Consider the following 12,817-nt stretch of genomic DNA (forward strand, 5'->3'; position numbering starts at 1 on the left):
ACTATGTCTTCCGGGTTTGCAAACTGATATTGCCAATAAAGCTCTCCTTTCTATTATTTAGCCATCACGATGGTCTTTTGGATGATAAATTCACAAAAGCACCATAATCATTCAAAATACAACTTTATCCCTTAAATAATATTTTTATCCCATGTGTAATTTATTCAGTTAAATATAACTATTAGAAATGAAAGTGTTCAGTATTGGTGGATCAATAAAAAATTTTCATATTCTCACTTTGGGTGGGAATTAAAAAAAACTGGTTCATTTGCTCCCATTAAGGAGCTAATGTTTATATGAGAAAAATAGCTGGGCAAGAAAAAGAAAAGGCACAGTGAAAAAAAGTACATCAGTAAATACAATTTAGTGTGTAAAGTATTTGTGCACATATATGTGAATTCATCAGAAGAAAAGTAAGGATCAGGCCTGGTGGCTTGTGCCTATAATCCCAGCATTTTGGGAGGCCAAGGCAGGAGGATCACTTGAGCCTAGGAGTTCAAGACCAGTTTGGGCACAAAATGAGACCCTGTCTCTACAAAAAATAAAATATATTTTTTAAAATTTAAAAATTTTGGCCAGGCATGATGGCTCACACCTGTATTCTCAGCACTTTGGGAGGTCGAGGTGGGTGGGTTACTTGAGGTCAGGCGTGGTGGTAGGCACCTGTAATCCCAGCAACTCAGGAGGCTGAGGCAGGAGAATTGCTTGAACCTGGGAAGTGGAGGTTGCAGTGAGCCGAGATCGTGTCACTGCACTCCAGCCTGGCGACAGAGCAAGACTCCATCTGAAAAAAAAAAAAAAATAAATTAAAAAAATAAAAATTTTTTAAGAAGAAAATGAGAGTTACAGACCTGTAGCGTTGGAAGGGTGAATAAGGGACCTTCAGAGGAGGTTTTTTGTTTTTGTTTTTTATCAGGGTATTTGATAACAACCATTAAGAAAGAAGAAAAGGAGGATGTTCGAAGGAGAAAGCATGTAAATACATCAAGAGTGTTCATGATGGGGGTGGTAAGTGGGAATTAGCTATAGGAAGAGGTGTTTTTTTTTTTTTTTTTTTTTTTTGAGACTGACTCTCGCTCTGTCACCTGGGCTGGAGTGCGGTGGTTTGATCTCCACTCACTGTAACCTCCCCCGCTGCCCCGGGTTCAAGTGATTCTCCTGCCTCAGCCTCCCGAGTAGCTGGGATTACAGGCACGCACCACTACGTCCGGCTAATTTTTGTATTTTTTAGTAGAGACAGGGCTTCACCATGTTGGCCAGGCTGGTCTTGAACTCTTGACCTCAAGTGATCTGCCTGCCTCAGCCGCCTAAAGTGTTGGAATTACAGGCATGAGCCAGCACACCCGGCCAGGAAGAGGTCTTAATGTTAGAAGACCTGAGGAATTTAGGTCAGGTGGAATAGGCAGCAGTGGGCAACTAGTCACTACAGATTTCCCAATCATGATCTGACATTTTAACATTTCTAGAGGCTTGTCCACGGGGAAAGTATAGGGAGATTCAGAGGATGAAAAAGTTGAGATTGGAAAGAGAAGGAAGAAGAATGTGCCAGAGGTTCCAGGAATGACCATAGATAGGGTCTGTGAAAAGTTTGTGAAAAAATCACACAAGGACACCTTATTACTAATAAGGATGCCTAAGGATTACAGTGTGTCAAGCTGAGGACGTATACAGACGGGATCTCTGAATACTCATGAGTTGTATTGGGTTAACATTGCATGTCACAAATGAAGAGGTGAAAGGGTAAGGGGAAGAGAAAGGAGGGTTTGTACCCAGTTCTGTCTAACCTGGACACCTTTAGTGACAATGCTGAACTGCAAAGGAGAAAAAGTGATTTGAAAACTTTTTTTTTTTTTTTTTTTGAGACAGAGTCTCAGTCTTGCTGTCTTGCCCAGGCTGGAGTACAGTGGCATGATCTTGGCTCACTGCAACCTCACCTCCAGAACTCAAGCTATCCTCCTGCCTCAGCCTCCTGAGTAGGGGTGGGATTGCAGGCACACATACGCCTGGCTAATTTTTTTTTTTTTTTTTTTTGTATTTTGTATTTTTAGTAGAGATAGGAGTTTCATCATGTTGCCTAGGCTGGTCTTGAACTCCTGGCCTCAAGTGATCCACCCGCCTCAGCCTCCCAAAGTGCTGTGATTGCAGGCATGAGCCACTGCACCTGGCCTGAAATCTTTTTTTTAAATGAGGGAAATAATAAATTTAATGTTCATTTTGTATGTGGAAATCAGAAGTACATGCAATAGGAATTAACTTGAATATGATGCATAAAGTTTGAAGCAAAGGTGAGTGATAGATGAACATTGGTGATGTAACTCTGGAAGTTGTCTGTCGTAACTGATGACTTATCCCCATCATATGTGCTGAAAACTACTCAGATGAAGTTAACAACCTGATATTACAAAATAAGCATATATATTTTGTGTTTATAAGAACCTAATAGTTATCTGGAGACTTAGTACTTGGGGGGTGAGCTATAGATAGCCCTGTGTATCAGGGTTTTCCAAACAAACAGAACCAATGGGATATATATAGATATATAAAGACACTTCTTATAGGAATTGGCTCAGGAGATTATAAAGGCCAAGAAGTTCCGATATGTGCCCCCTGCAAGCCGAAGAACCAGGAAATCCAGAGTAATTCTTGCATGTGAGGCTGAAGGGCTGAAGAGTGGCTGCTGGTATTGAAGGCTCAAGAACCTGGAGCTCTGAAGTCAAGGGCAGGAGCAGATGATGGATGTCCCAGCTTCAGAAGAGAGAGCAAATTTGCCTTCCTCCACCTCTTTTATGATTCCTATGCTCAGTTAATTGAATGATGCCCACTCACATTAGTGAGGATGGGTTTTTGATACCCAGTCTATTGATTCAAATGCTAATCTCTTCCAGAAATACTCTCACAGACTCTCCCAGAAATAATATTTTACCAGCTGTCTGGGCATCCCTTAACCCAGGATGGGCTAAGAGACAAGTGGACACATAAAGTTAACCACCATACCCTGTAAATATGGTATGAGAAGGGATCGAGTCATATTTCATATCAAGATTATTTTCCAATGCATAGATGCCTTGGAATAATACTTCTTATAAAATAATGAGTAACATTTTCTAGCACAAGTTCCAAACTGTGTACCATGGAACCCTAGCTCGGTCATATGTTGCTCGGTATTGCATGCATACCCGAAAAGAATTCTGTAATCAAGTAACTTTGAGAAATAAGAGGTTAAACAAAATTAAACAAATATCTTCACTTTAAAATGCATACAATTCTTTAAGATGATAATCTGCATTTTGAATTTTAAAGAGGGTAGGTAGCTTCAGTATGTAGCATCACTCCCTCTCCCTATTTCTTTTTTCTTTTTCTTTTTTTTTGAAACATAGTGTCTCTCTGTTCCCCAGGCATGATCTCTGCTCACTGCAACCTCTGCCTCCAGGGATCAAGCAATTCTCATGCCTCAGCCTCCTGAGTGGCTGGGATTACAGGTGTGTGCCACCATACCTGGCTAATTTTTTTTTTTTTGTATTTTTAGTAGAGATGGGCTTTCACTATGTTGGCCAGGCTGGTCTTGAACTCCTGACCTCAAGTGATCCACCCACCTCAGCCTCACAAAGTGCTGGGATTACGTGCGCACACACCTAGCTAATTTTTGTATTTTAGAAGAGACGGGGTTTCACCATGTTGACTGATCTCGAACTCCTGACCTCAAGTGATCCACCTGCCTGGGTCACCCAAAGTGCTGGGATTACAGGCATGAGCCACCGCGCCTGCCTGGCACCTCTCCCCATTCCTTGTTTTTGTTTGCTGCACCAACTCCTAGTGTTGCACAAAGCATGCGTTAGGGAATGTGGTTTGGAAGCATTCGAATCAAACCCTTGAATTTTTTTAGACCCTTGTAGAAGTGAAGGTTTATAGTGTACATTTTTGTCAAAGCAAATGGGTTCTTTTCACTGAAAGTTGTTTTCACACATGACCTTGAAAATAAATTAATTTTAAAAAAAGTAGAAATATTAGGCTGACAGACATTTTAAAGTAGGGCATAAGATGCCATAAAAAGCCTTTTGAAAGTTTAAAATAGGAGTTAAAGTGTGTGTTATATGGAAGATACCAGATTAGAGTCTTTGAATATTTATTATATAAATGTGCAAGTATATGACCAGCTTCTTCCCAATTTGGGGGAGTAATGGGACGGCATTCAATTCACATTTGAGACTGCTTCTCTTTAAATTTTTGTAAGTGAAAAGGAAGAAGGATCACTAAGTTTACAAAGACAAGTCTCGGAATAAGACTTTCGTTCACTGTATTGCCTTTAATCATCTGGTGGGAGGGCCCTCCAGAAGTGGCCAAGGCCCTATGAAGATTGGTGAAGAGTTTCAAGGAGGAGAATTGAAGGAGACAGCTATGGGATTAATTTTGAGAGATGCCTTTGCTGAAATGTCTCATAAAGTATACATGGAGAGCAAGGGCACAAGGAGACAGAGAACTCTCTCAGCCAAACAATAAATCAGAATTTCCATAGTTTTTCTCTGTTAGTCCTTATTGAAAAATTCGTCTACTGCTAATGGTGTCAAGTAGCCCTGCCAGCCCTCATTATTGTACCAAAAAGCAAAACGAGGAAAAGGTTTAGGGAGCTAGGTCTAAAAGGAATATCATTTCTGTTTCCCAACAATCAGTGAAAACAGATTCTGTTACCTAAATCTTGCAGAACCAAGGTCCTAATACCCACTTTATTCTGGTGAGTTTGTCAGTCGATAAAAAATACTAAAACCCCGTCTCTACTAAAAATACAAAAAATTAGCTGGGCGTGGTGGCGGGCGCCTGTAGTCCCAGCTACTTGGGAGGCTGAGGCAGGAGAATGGCGTGAACCTGGGAGGCGGAGCTTGCAGTGAGCTGAGATTGCGCCACTGCACTCCAGCCTGGGCGACAGAGCCAGACTCCGTCTCAAAAAAAAAAAAAAAAAAAAATACTAATAGGCCAGGTTCTTTTCTCAGATAAACAGTAAAATAACATGGTTATAAACAGAAAAAAAAAAGGTGAAAACACAAATCTTGGTGTATTAGGCCATTCTTGCATTGCCAAAAAGAAATATCTGAGACTAGGTAATTTATAAAGAAAAGAGGCCGGGTGCAATGGCTCATGCCTGTAATCCCAGCACTTTGGGAAGCTGAGGTGGACAGATAACCTTAGGTCAGGAGTTCGAGACCAGCCTGGCCAACGTGGTGAAACCTCATCTCTACTAAAAATACAAAAATTAGCTGGGTGTGGTGGCACGCACCTGTAATCCTAGCTACTTAGGAGGCTGAGGCAGGAGAATCACTTGAGCCTGGGAGCAGAGATAGTGCCACTTCCCTCCAGCCTGGGCCACAGGATGAGACTCCATCTCAAAAAAAAGAGAGAGAGATTTAATCAGCTTATGATTCTTCAGGCTTTTCAGGAAGCCTGATGCTGGCATCTGCTTGGCTTCTGGTGAGGCCTCAGGAAACTTACAATCATGATGGAAGGTGAAGGGGGAGTAGGGATGTCACGTGACCAGAGCGGGAACAAGAGAGAGCATGGTGCCACACACTTTTAAACAGCCAGATCTCATGAGAAGTCACTCATCACAAGGACAGCAACAAACAGATAGTGCGAAACCATTCATGAGTAATCCACCCCCATGATCCAATCACCTCCTGCCAGGTCCCGCCTCCAATACTAGGGATTACAATTCCACATGAGATTTGGGTGGGGATAAGTACACAAACTATATCATTCTGCCCCAGCCTCTCTCAAATCTCATGTCCCTCTCTCATTTCAAAATACAATCATGCCTTCCCAACAGTCCCCCAAGGTCTTGACTTGTTCCAGCATTAACTCAAAAGTCCAAAGTCCAAATTCCAAGTCCAAAGTCTCATCTGAGACTCATCTCTTTCCATCTATGAGCCTGTAAAATCAAAACAAGTTATTTACTTCCAAGATATAATGGGAGTACCAGCACTGGGTAAACATTCCCATTCCAAAAGGGAGAAATCAGCCAAAAGAAAGGGGCTATAGTCTTCATGCAATTTCAAAACCCAGCAGGGCAGTCATTAAACCTTAAAGTTCCAAAATAATTTCCTTTGACTCCATGTCCCACATCCAGGGCACACTGGAGCAATGGGTGGGCTCCCAAGGCTATGGGCAGCTCTGCCTCTGTGGCTTTGCAGCTGGGTACAGCCCTCATGGCTGCTCTCACAGGTTGTTGAGTGCCATGGCTTTTCTAGGCACAAGGTGTAAGCTGCTGGCAGATCTGCCATTCTCAGGCCTAGAAGGCAGGGGACCCCTTCTTACAGCTCTGCTAGTTCATGCCCCATTGGGGACTCTGTGTGGGGTCTCCAACCTCACACTTCCCCTTGTCACTGCCCTAGTAGAGGTTATCTTTGGAGGCTCTGCACCTGCAACAAGTTTCTGCCTGGGCACCCAGGCTTTCTTGTACAGCCTCTGAAATCTAGGTTGAGGCTGCCAAGCATTCTTCAATCTTATATTCTGTGCACCTACATACATAGCACTGTGTGTAAGCCTCCAAGTCTTATGGCTTGCATTCTCCAAAGTGGCAGCCCAAACTGTACCTGGGTCCCTTTGAACCACAGCTGGAGCTGGAGTGGCTGGGATATGGACAGCAGTGTTCCAAGGCTGTGCAGGGCAGTGGGGCCTTGGGCCTAGCCCACAAAACCATTCTTTCTTCCTAGGTCTCTGGGTCTGTGATGGAAGGGGCTGCTGCAAAGGTCTCTTAAATACCTTCAAGGCCTTTTCCTAATTTTCTTGGACATTACCATCTGGATTCTTTTTAGTTATGCAAATATCTCTAGCAAGTGGTTTGCTCTGCAACATGCTTGGATTCTTCCCATGAAAATGGGCTTAGCTTTTTGACCACATGGCCAGGCTGCAAATTTTCCAAACTTATACGCTGTCCTTCCCTTTTAAATATGAGTTCCAGCTTTAAGTCACTTCTTTGCTCCTATATCTGAGTTGGGCTGCTAGAAGCAGCCAGCTTAATTCCTAAATGCTTTGCTGCTTAGAAATTTCTTCTGCCAGATACCCTAGGTCATCACTCACAAGTTCAAACTTCCACACATCCCTGGGGCATGAAGAGAATGCAGCTAAGTTCTTTGCTAATGCATAGCACATGTGATCTTTGCTCCAATTCCCAATAAGTTCCTCATTTCCATTTGAGACCTTGGCAGGCCTGGACTTCACTATTCATATTTCTGTCAGCATTTTGGTGACAACCATTTAACCAGTCTCTAAGATATTCCAAACTTTCCCTCATCTTCCTGTCTTCTGAGCTCTCCCAACTCTTCCAACCTCTGCCCAGTTCCAAAGTTACTTCCATGTTTTCAGATATCTTTATATCAATGCCCCCATTACTCAGCACTAATTTTCTGTGTTACGTCATTCTTGCATTGCTGTAAAGAAATACCTGAGATGGGTAATTTGTAAGGAAAAGAGGACTATTTCCCTACACTTCTGCAGGCTTTACATGAAGCACAGTGCTGGCATCTGCTTGACTTCTGGTGAAGCTTCAGGGAGCTTTCAATCATGGTGGAATGCAAAGGGGAAGCACACACATCACCTGGTGCAAGCATGTGATGAACAAGAGAGAGAGAGCGGTTGGGGGTGTTGCCACACACTTTTAATGAGACCAGATCTCATGTGAACTCAGAGGGAGATCTCACTTATCACCAAGGGAGTGGCCCAAGCCATTCATGAGGGATCCACCTCCATGATTGAAACACCTCCCACCAGGCCCCACCTCTAACACTGCGATTATACCTCAACATGAGATTTAGACATGGGCAAATATCCAAACTCTACACCTGGTTTTCAGGTCATTCTAGAGCACTAGCAGCTACCCTGGCTTAAATCCTGAAAAATATCAAATTTATGCGTTTTTGACTGACATAAGAAAACAGGTCAAAGATTTGCTTAGTCGATTGTACCATTTCTGCCTTAACTACTTGGGAGCTACTGGGAATTTTCTATTTTTAAAATCAGGTTGTATCAAGATTGTTTGGTGTTTTTCTTTTTTCTTTTCTTTTTTTTTTTTTTTTTTTGAGACGGAGTCTTGCTCTGTCGCCCAGGCTGGAGTGCAGTGACGCGATCTCCGCTTGCTGCAAGCCCCACCTCCCGGGTTCACGCCATTCTCCTGAGTGCTTCAGCCTCCCGAGTAGCTGGGACTACAGGCATCCGCCACCACGCCTGGCTAATTTTTTGTATTTTTAGTAGAGACGGGGTTTCACTGTGTTAGCCAGGATGGTCTCGATCTCCTGACCTCGTGATCCACCCACCTCAGCCTCCCAGAGTGGTGTGATTACAGGGGTGAGCCACCGCGCCTGGCCCTGTTTGGTGCTTTTCTACCAAAATCTCTAAACAACTCCAAAAGCCATAAACAGACTAAGCTAGAAAAAGGCAGACAAAGATATTAGAAACTAAGCTTGAGTAACTCAAGTCTTTAATGCTGTCTTACTAGTCTCAGTAATTCAGCACCTAGGAAACATCCACAGAAGACATTTTATCAATCAAAACAAAGAAGCTCGGGCAAGCACAGTGATGTGTGCTCACTCATAGATAGACTTGTTTTTGAAATTAGTCTTCAGTGATATTCATTCAGTGTGAGATTTCGTCTCCATAAACTGAAGCACAGCACAACTTGAAGCTTTACTGGACCCTTGGGAGTGAGAAGCAGTTCTGTAATGTGTCTGTGATTAAGTAGCAGTTTCATCCTGATTTTTCAAGCTCAGAGCTCTCTACCCTTTCACATGCTTGAAGACAAGATGTTGGACAACTGGCCCAGAGGATGTTTTCCTCTCATTTCTGTAATCTTCTGGTAAAGTAGGAACGATGTGACTTAACATGACTCTCCTTCAATCTGAACGTGCCAGTGTACCTTCTTTCCCGTCCCACTCCATATATACTCTGTGTCGGTTTTGTTGTTGTTGTTGTTGTTGTTGTTGTTTGTTTTTTGAGACAGAGTCTCACTCTGTTGCCCAGGCTAGAGTGCAGTGGCATAATCATGGTTCACTGCAGCCTCAACCTCCAGGGCTCAAGCAGTCCTCTCACCTCAGTCTCCTGAGTAGCTGGGACTACAGTTGGGTACCACCATGCCCAGCTAATTTCTTCAAATTTTTCATAGAGACGGGTCTCACTATGTTGCCCAGGCTGATCTCAAACTCCTGGGCTCAAGCCTCCCAAAGTTCAGGGATTGCAGGAGTGAGCCACTGTGTCTCGCCTCCGTGACTGTCTGAAGTCTCTCTTTCAAAACTCTCTTACAGTTCCTGTTAGTTGAGGAAAAAAATTTGGAATTACAGTGTTTATAACTGAAAGGGATGAAGTAGTCATTTAGGCCAAGTCTTTAATTTGATGAGGACTTACTGGAGAGCCAGATAAATGAAGTCCCTTGCATATGGTCATATGAATATTTATTGGCAAAGCTTGGCCTTTGTCCTCCTGACTTCCAGATCTCGTTTCATCTTGTGGTGCTTCCAGGATCTGGCCACCTTGCTAGACCTGAGTCATAAAAGCAATGGGGCGCTAAGACCAGCCATACTATAGGAAGTGGTGACAGTTTCCTCATTTAAAGTTGGGTTGTCTTTCTAGAATCTTAGAGTTGGAACTCAACTCAGAAATCACCTGTTTGATCCTCCCATGAAGGCAGGTGTCTCTCTTGCAATATTCTTGAGACAATCATCTGGCTTCTGCCTCCTTATTTTCTATTATCCGGAGCCAGCTTCAGGAAATAAAACATTTCACTAGAATTTTTGTGTTGCTACATTTAGCTAAAATTTACCTTCTCTTCACTTCTGTCCTTACATCCCAACACTGCCCCATGCAGTAACACCAAATGCAAAGACAGACTGTGCTTTCAACCACAGGACACTCCTCTAGAAGTGTTAAAATACTTATCCAGTATTTCCTCAAGCTTCTCTTTTTTTCTCAAAGCTAAATATCTGATTTTTCTAAACTGTGCCTTATAGGTTACAGTTGCTGGATCCCTTGTGATGCTGAACTTTGGATGTATTCCTTTTGGCAAAATGACTGTATCCTATTTATCCACCAATTCGACAGATATTTAATAAGCACCTACTAAGTTGCAGGAGATTTAAAAAATACAAGCATGTGAATAAGAAAATATACAAAGTGATATATAACAATACAGGCTGTGGAGAAAAATTAAGCAGAGCATGGGGAGATGGAAAATTTGTGTATGGTTAGGAGCTTGGGGCCTTGCTATTCTATTAATACAGTGATCAGGAAAGGCCTCACTGATGTAGTGAGCTCTGAGCAAACAAGTAAAGGAAATGAGGGAGGAAGACGTGCAACTGTTTGGGGAGAGAGGATTTGGGCATAGAGAATAGCTCCTGAAGCAGAAATAAGTCTGATGTGTTTGGAGAACAGCAAGGTGGCCCTTGAGGCTCCAGTGGAGGGCGTGAGTGGGAGAGGGGGAGGAAGTGAGGTCAGGGAGGTCGTTATGGGCTGAATGGTGTCTCCCCGGAATTCACATGTTGAAACCATAAGCCCCAGAACCTCAGCACATGACTGTATTTCGAGATAATGTCTTTAAAGACCTAAAATGAGGTCACTAGGGTGGGCCATAATCCAATATGACTGGTTTCCTCACAAGAAGAGGAAATTAGGACACAGATGGGCATAGGGGGAAGACCATGTGATGACACAGGGAGAAGAGAGCCATCTATAAGCCAAGCAGAGAAGCCCCCAGAGAAGCCAATCCTGCTGACACCTTCATCTCAGCTTCCAGCCTCCAGAATTGTGAGAAAATAAATTTCTGTTTAAGGCATCCAGTCTCTGGTACTTTATTATGGCTGCCCTAGAAAGCTAACACAGAGGGGAAAAGGGCCAGATAGTATAAGACCTTGAAAACCATTTTAAGTTCTTTGAGCAGAAGGGGAGCCAGTGAGGGTTTCTGAGCAGATGAAGGTGATGACTGGGCTCATATTTTAAAAGCATCACTAGCTTCTGTACTGAAAGCAGTCTATGGAGAGGCAAGGACAGAAGGAAGAAAACCAGGAGGAGGCTATTGCAGAAATGTACATGAGGGTGGAAGGTGGTGAGGAGAGGGAAGTTTTGGAATATATTCTGGAGTTAGAGCCAAAAGGATTTTCTGATGAACTGAAATTGTGATGTGAGAGAAAGAAAGGAGTCAAAGATGACCCAAGGCTTTTGTCCACAGCAACTTGGAGAACGGAGTTAACATTCATTGAGATGGAAAGAACTGTAGGAGCCGCGGGCTTTTTTCTCCTTCTTCAACTTTTAAGTTCAGGGGTACATGTGGAGGATGTGCAGATTTGTTACATAGGTAAACGTGTGCCATGGTGATTTGCTGCACAGATCAACCCATCACATAGGTATTAAGCCCTGCGTCCATTAGCTATTCTTCCTGATGGAGCAGTGGGTTTTAAGGAGGAGGACCAAGAGTTCAGTATGGACACATTAAGATTAAGATGCCTACTCATCTTTGAGTTTGAAATGCCAGCTAGGCTGTTGGATGCATGAATTTAGAATTCAGAGGAGTGGTCAGGGTAAGGATACAGATGGTACTGAGTGAGATCACTTAGGGTGAAATGAGGACAAAAAGAAGGATTTGGAGGCTGGGGATTGTGGCTTATGCCTGTAGTCTCAGCACTTTGAGAAGCCGAGGTGAGTGGATCACTTGAGGCCAGGAGTTCAAGACCAGCCTGGCCAACATGGCAAAACCCTGTCTCTACCAAAAATACAAAAATTAGCCAGGTGTGGTGGCAGGCATTGTAATCCCAGCTACTCAGGAGGTTGAGGCATGAGAATGGCTTGAACCTGGGAGGAAGAGGTTGCAGTGAGCTGAGATGGCACTACTGCACTCCTGTCTGGGCCACAGAGTGAGACCCGGTCCCCCTGAGCCGCACCCCCCCCAAAGTAAAGGATTTGGGATTAAGCCCTAGTGTACTTGGAAATGTTGAGGTTGTTAAGATGAGCAGGAAAAAGAGAAGCAAGCAGAGGAGGGGCAGCGAGTGGAGTAGGAAGAGAAAGAGGGTGGTTTCCAAGGAGCCAAGTCAAGAATGTGTTTCGTGAGGACAGAATGATTACTGGGTTGATGCTGCAGATACTGTGTGTCAAATAAGGTAAGGACTGCATTGTATTTAGTGATAGAGAGGTCATTGCTGACACTGACAAGAGCCAGTTCAGAATGGTGGGGACAGAAGTATGATTTGAGTGGGCTCAAGAGAGAGTAGGGGAAAGAAATTTGAGTCCAGCAGTGATTAAAATATTCTTTGGGAAGACTTTTGCTGTGAAGGGAGCAAAAAGCTGAAGGTAGCTAAAGGGAAATACCAAGAGAAGGTAATTTTATTATTATTTTTTTGAGAGGGAGCTCACTCTGTCACCCAGTCTGGAGTGCAGTGGTGGGATCACAGCTCACTGCAGCCTCAACCTCCTTCACTCCAGCGATCCTTCCACTTCAGCCTTCCGAGTAGCTGGAACTACAGGCACATGCACCACACCCAGCTAATTTTTTTATGAGCTTGAGTCTAGGAGTTCAATACCAGTCTGGGCAACATAGTGAAGCCCCATCTGCACAAAACAATACAAAAATTAGTGCTTGCTTCAGCAGCACCTATACTAAAATTGGAATGATGCGGAGAAGTTTAGCACAGCCCCTGTGCAAGAATGACACACAAATTCGTAAAACATTTCATATATTTGTAGAAGCACATAGGAAAAAAAATACAAAAATTAGCCAGGTGTGGTGGTGTGTGCCTGTGGTCCCAGCTACTTGGGAGGCTGAGGTGGGAGAATCACCTGAGCCCAGAAGGTC

At 43.4% G+C, this 12,817-nt stretch overlaps 1 long non-coding RNA gene and 1 other non-coding gene across 5 annotated transcripts in view; both read left to right on the forward strand.

Annotated features, from left to right (window-relative positions):
- The window catches only part of LOC115931845 (uncharacterized), a 211,971-nt gene that overhangs the window by 7,353 nt on the left and 191,801 nt on the right, over positions 1 to 12,817 (forward strand). The gene's annotated exons all lie outside the window — the stretch shown is intronic.
- On the forward strand, positions 12,598 to 12,704 carry LOC115931873 (U6 spliceosomal RNA). Its single transcript, XR_004068300.2, has one exon. It is a non-coding gene; the product is annotated as a U6 spliceosomal RNA (small nuclear RNA).

Source organism: Gorilla gorilla, chromosome 22, assembly GCF_029281585.2.
Source record: "Gorilla gorilla gorilla isolate KB3781 chromosome 22, NHGRI_mGorGor1-v2.1_pri, whole genome shotgun sequence".
NCBI lineage: Eukaryota > Metazoa > Chordata > Mammalia > Primates > Hominidae > Gorilla > Gorilla gorilla.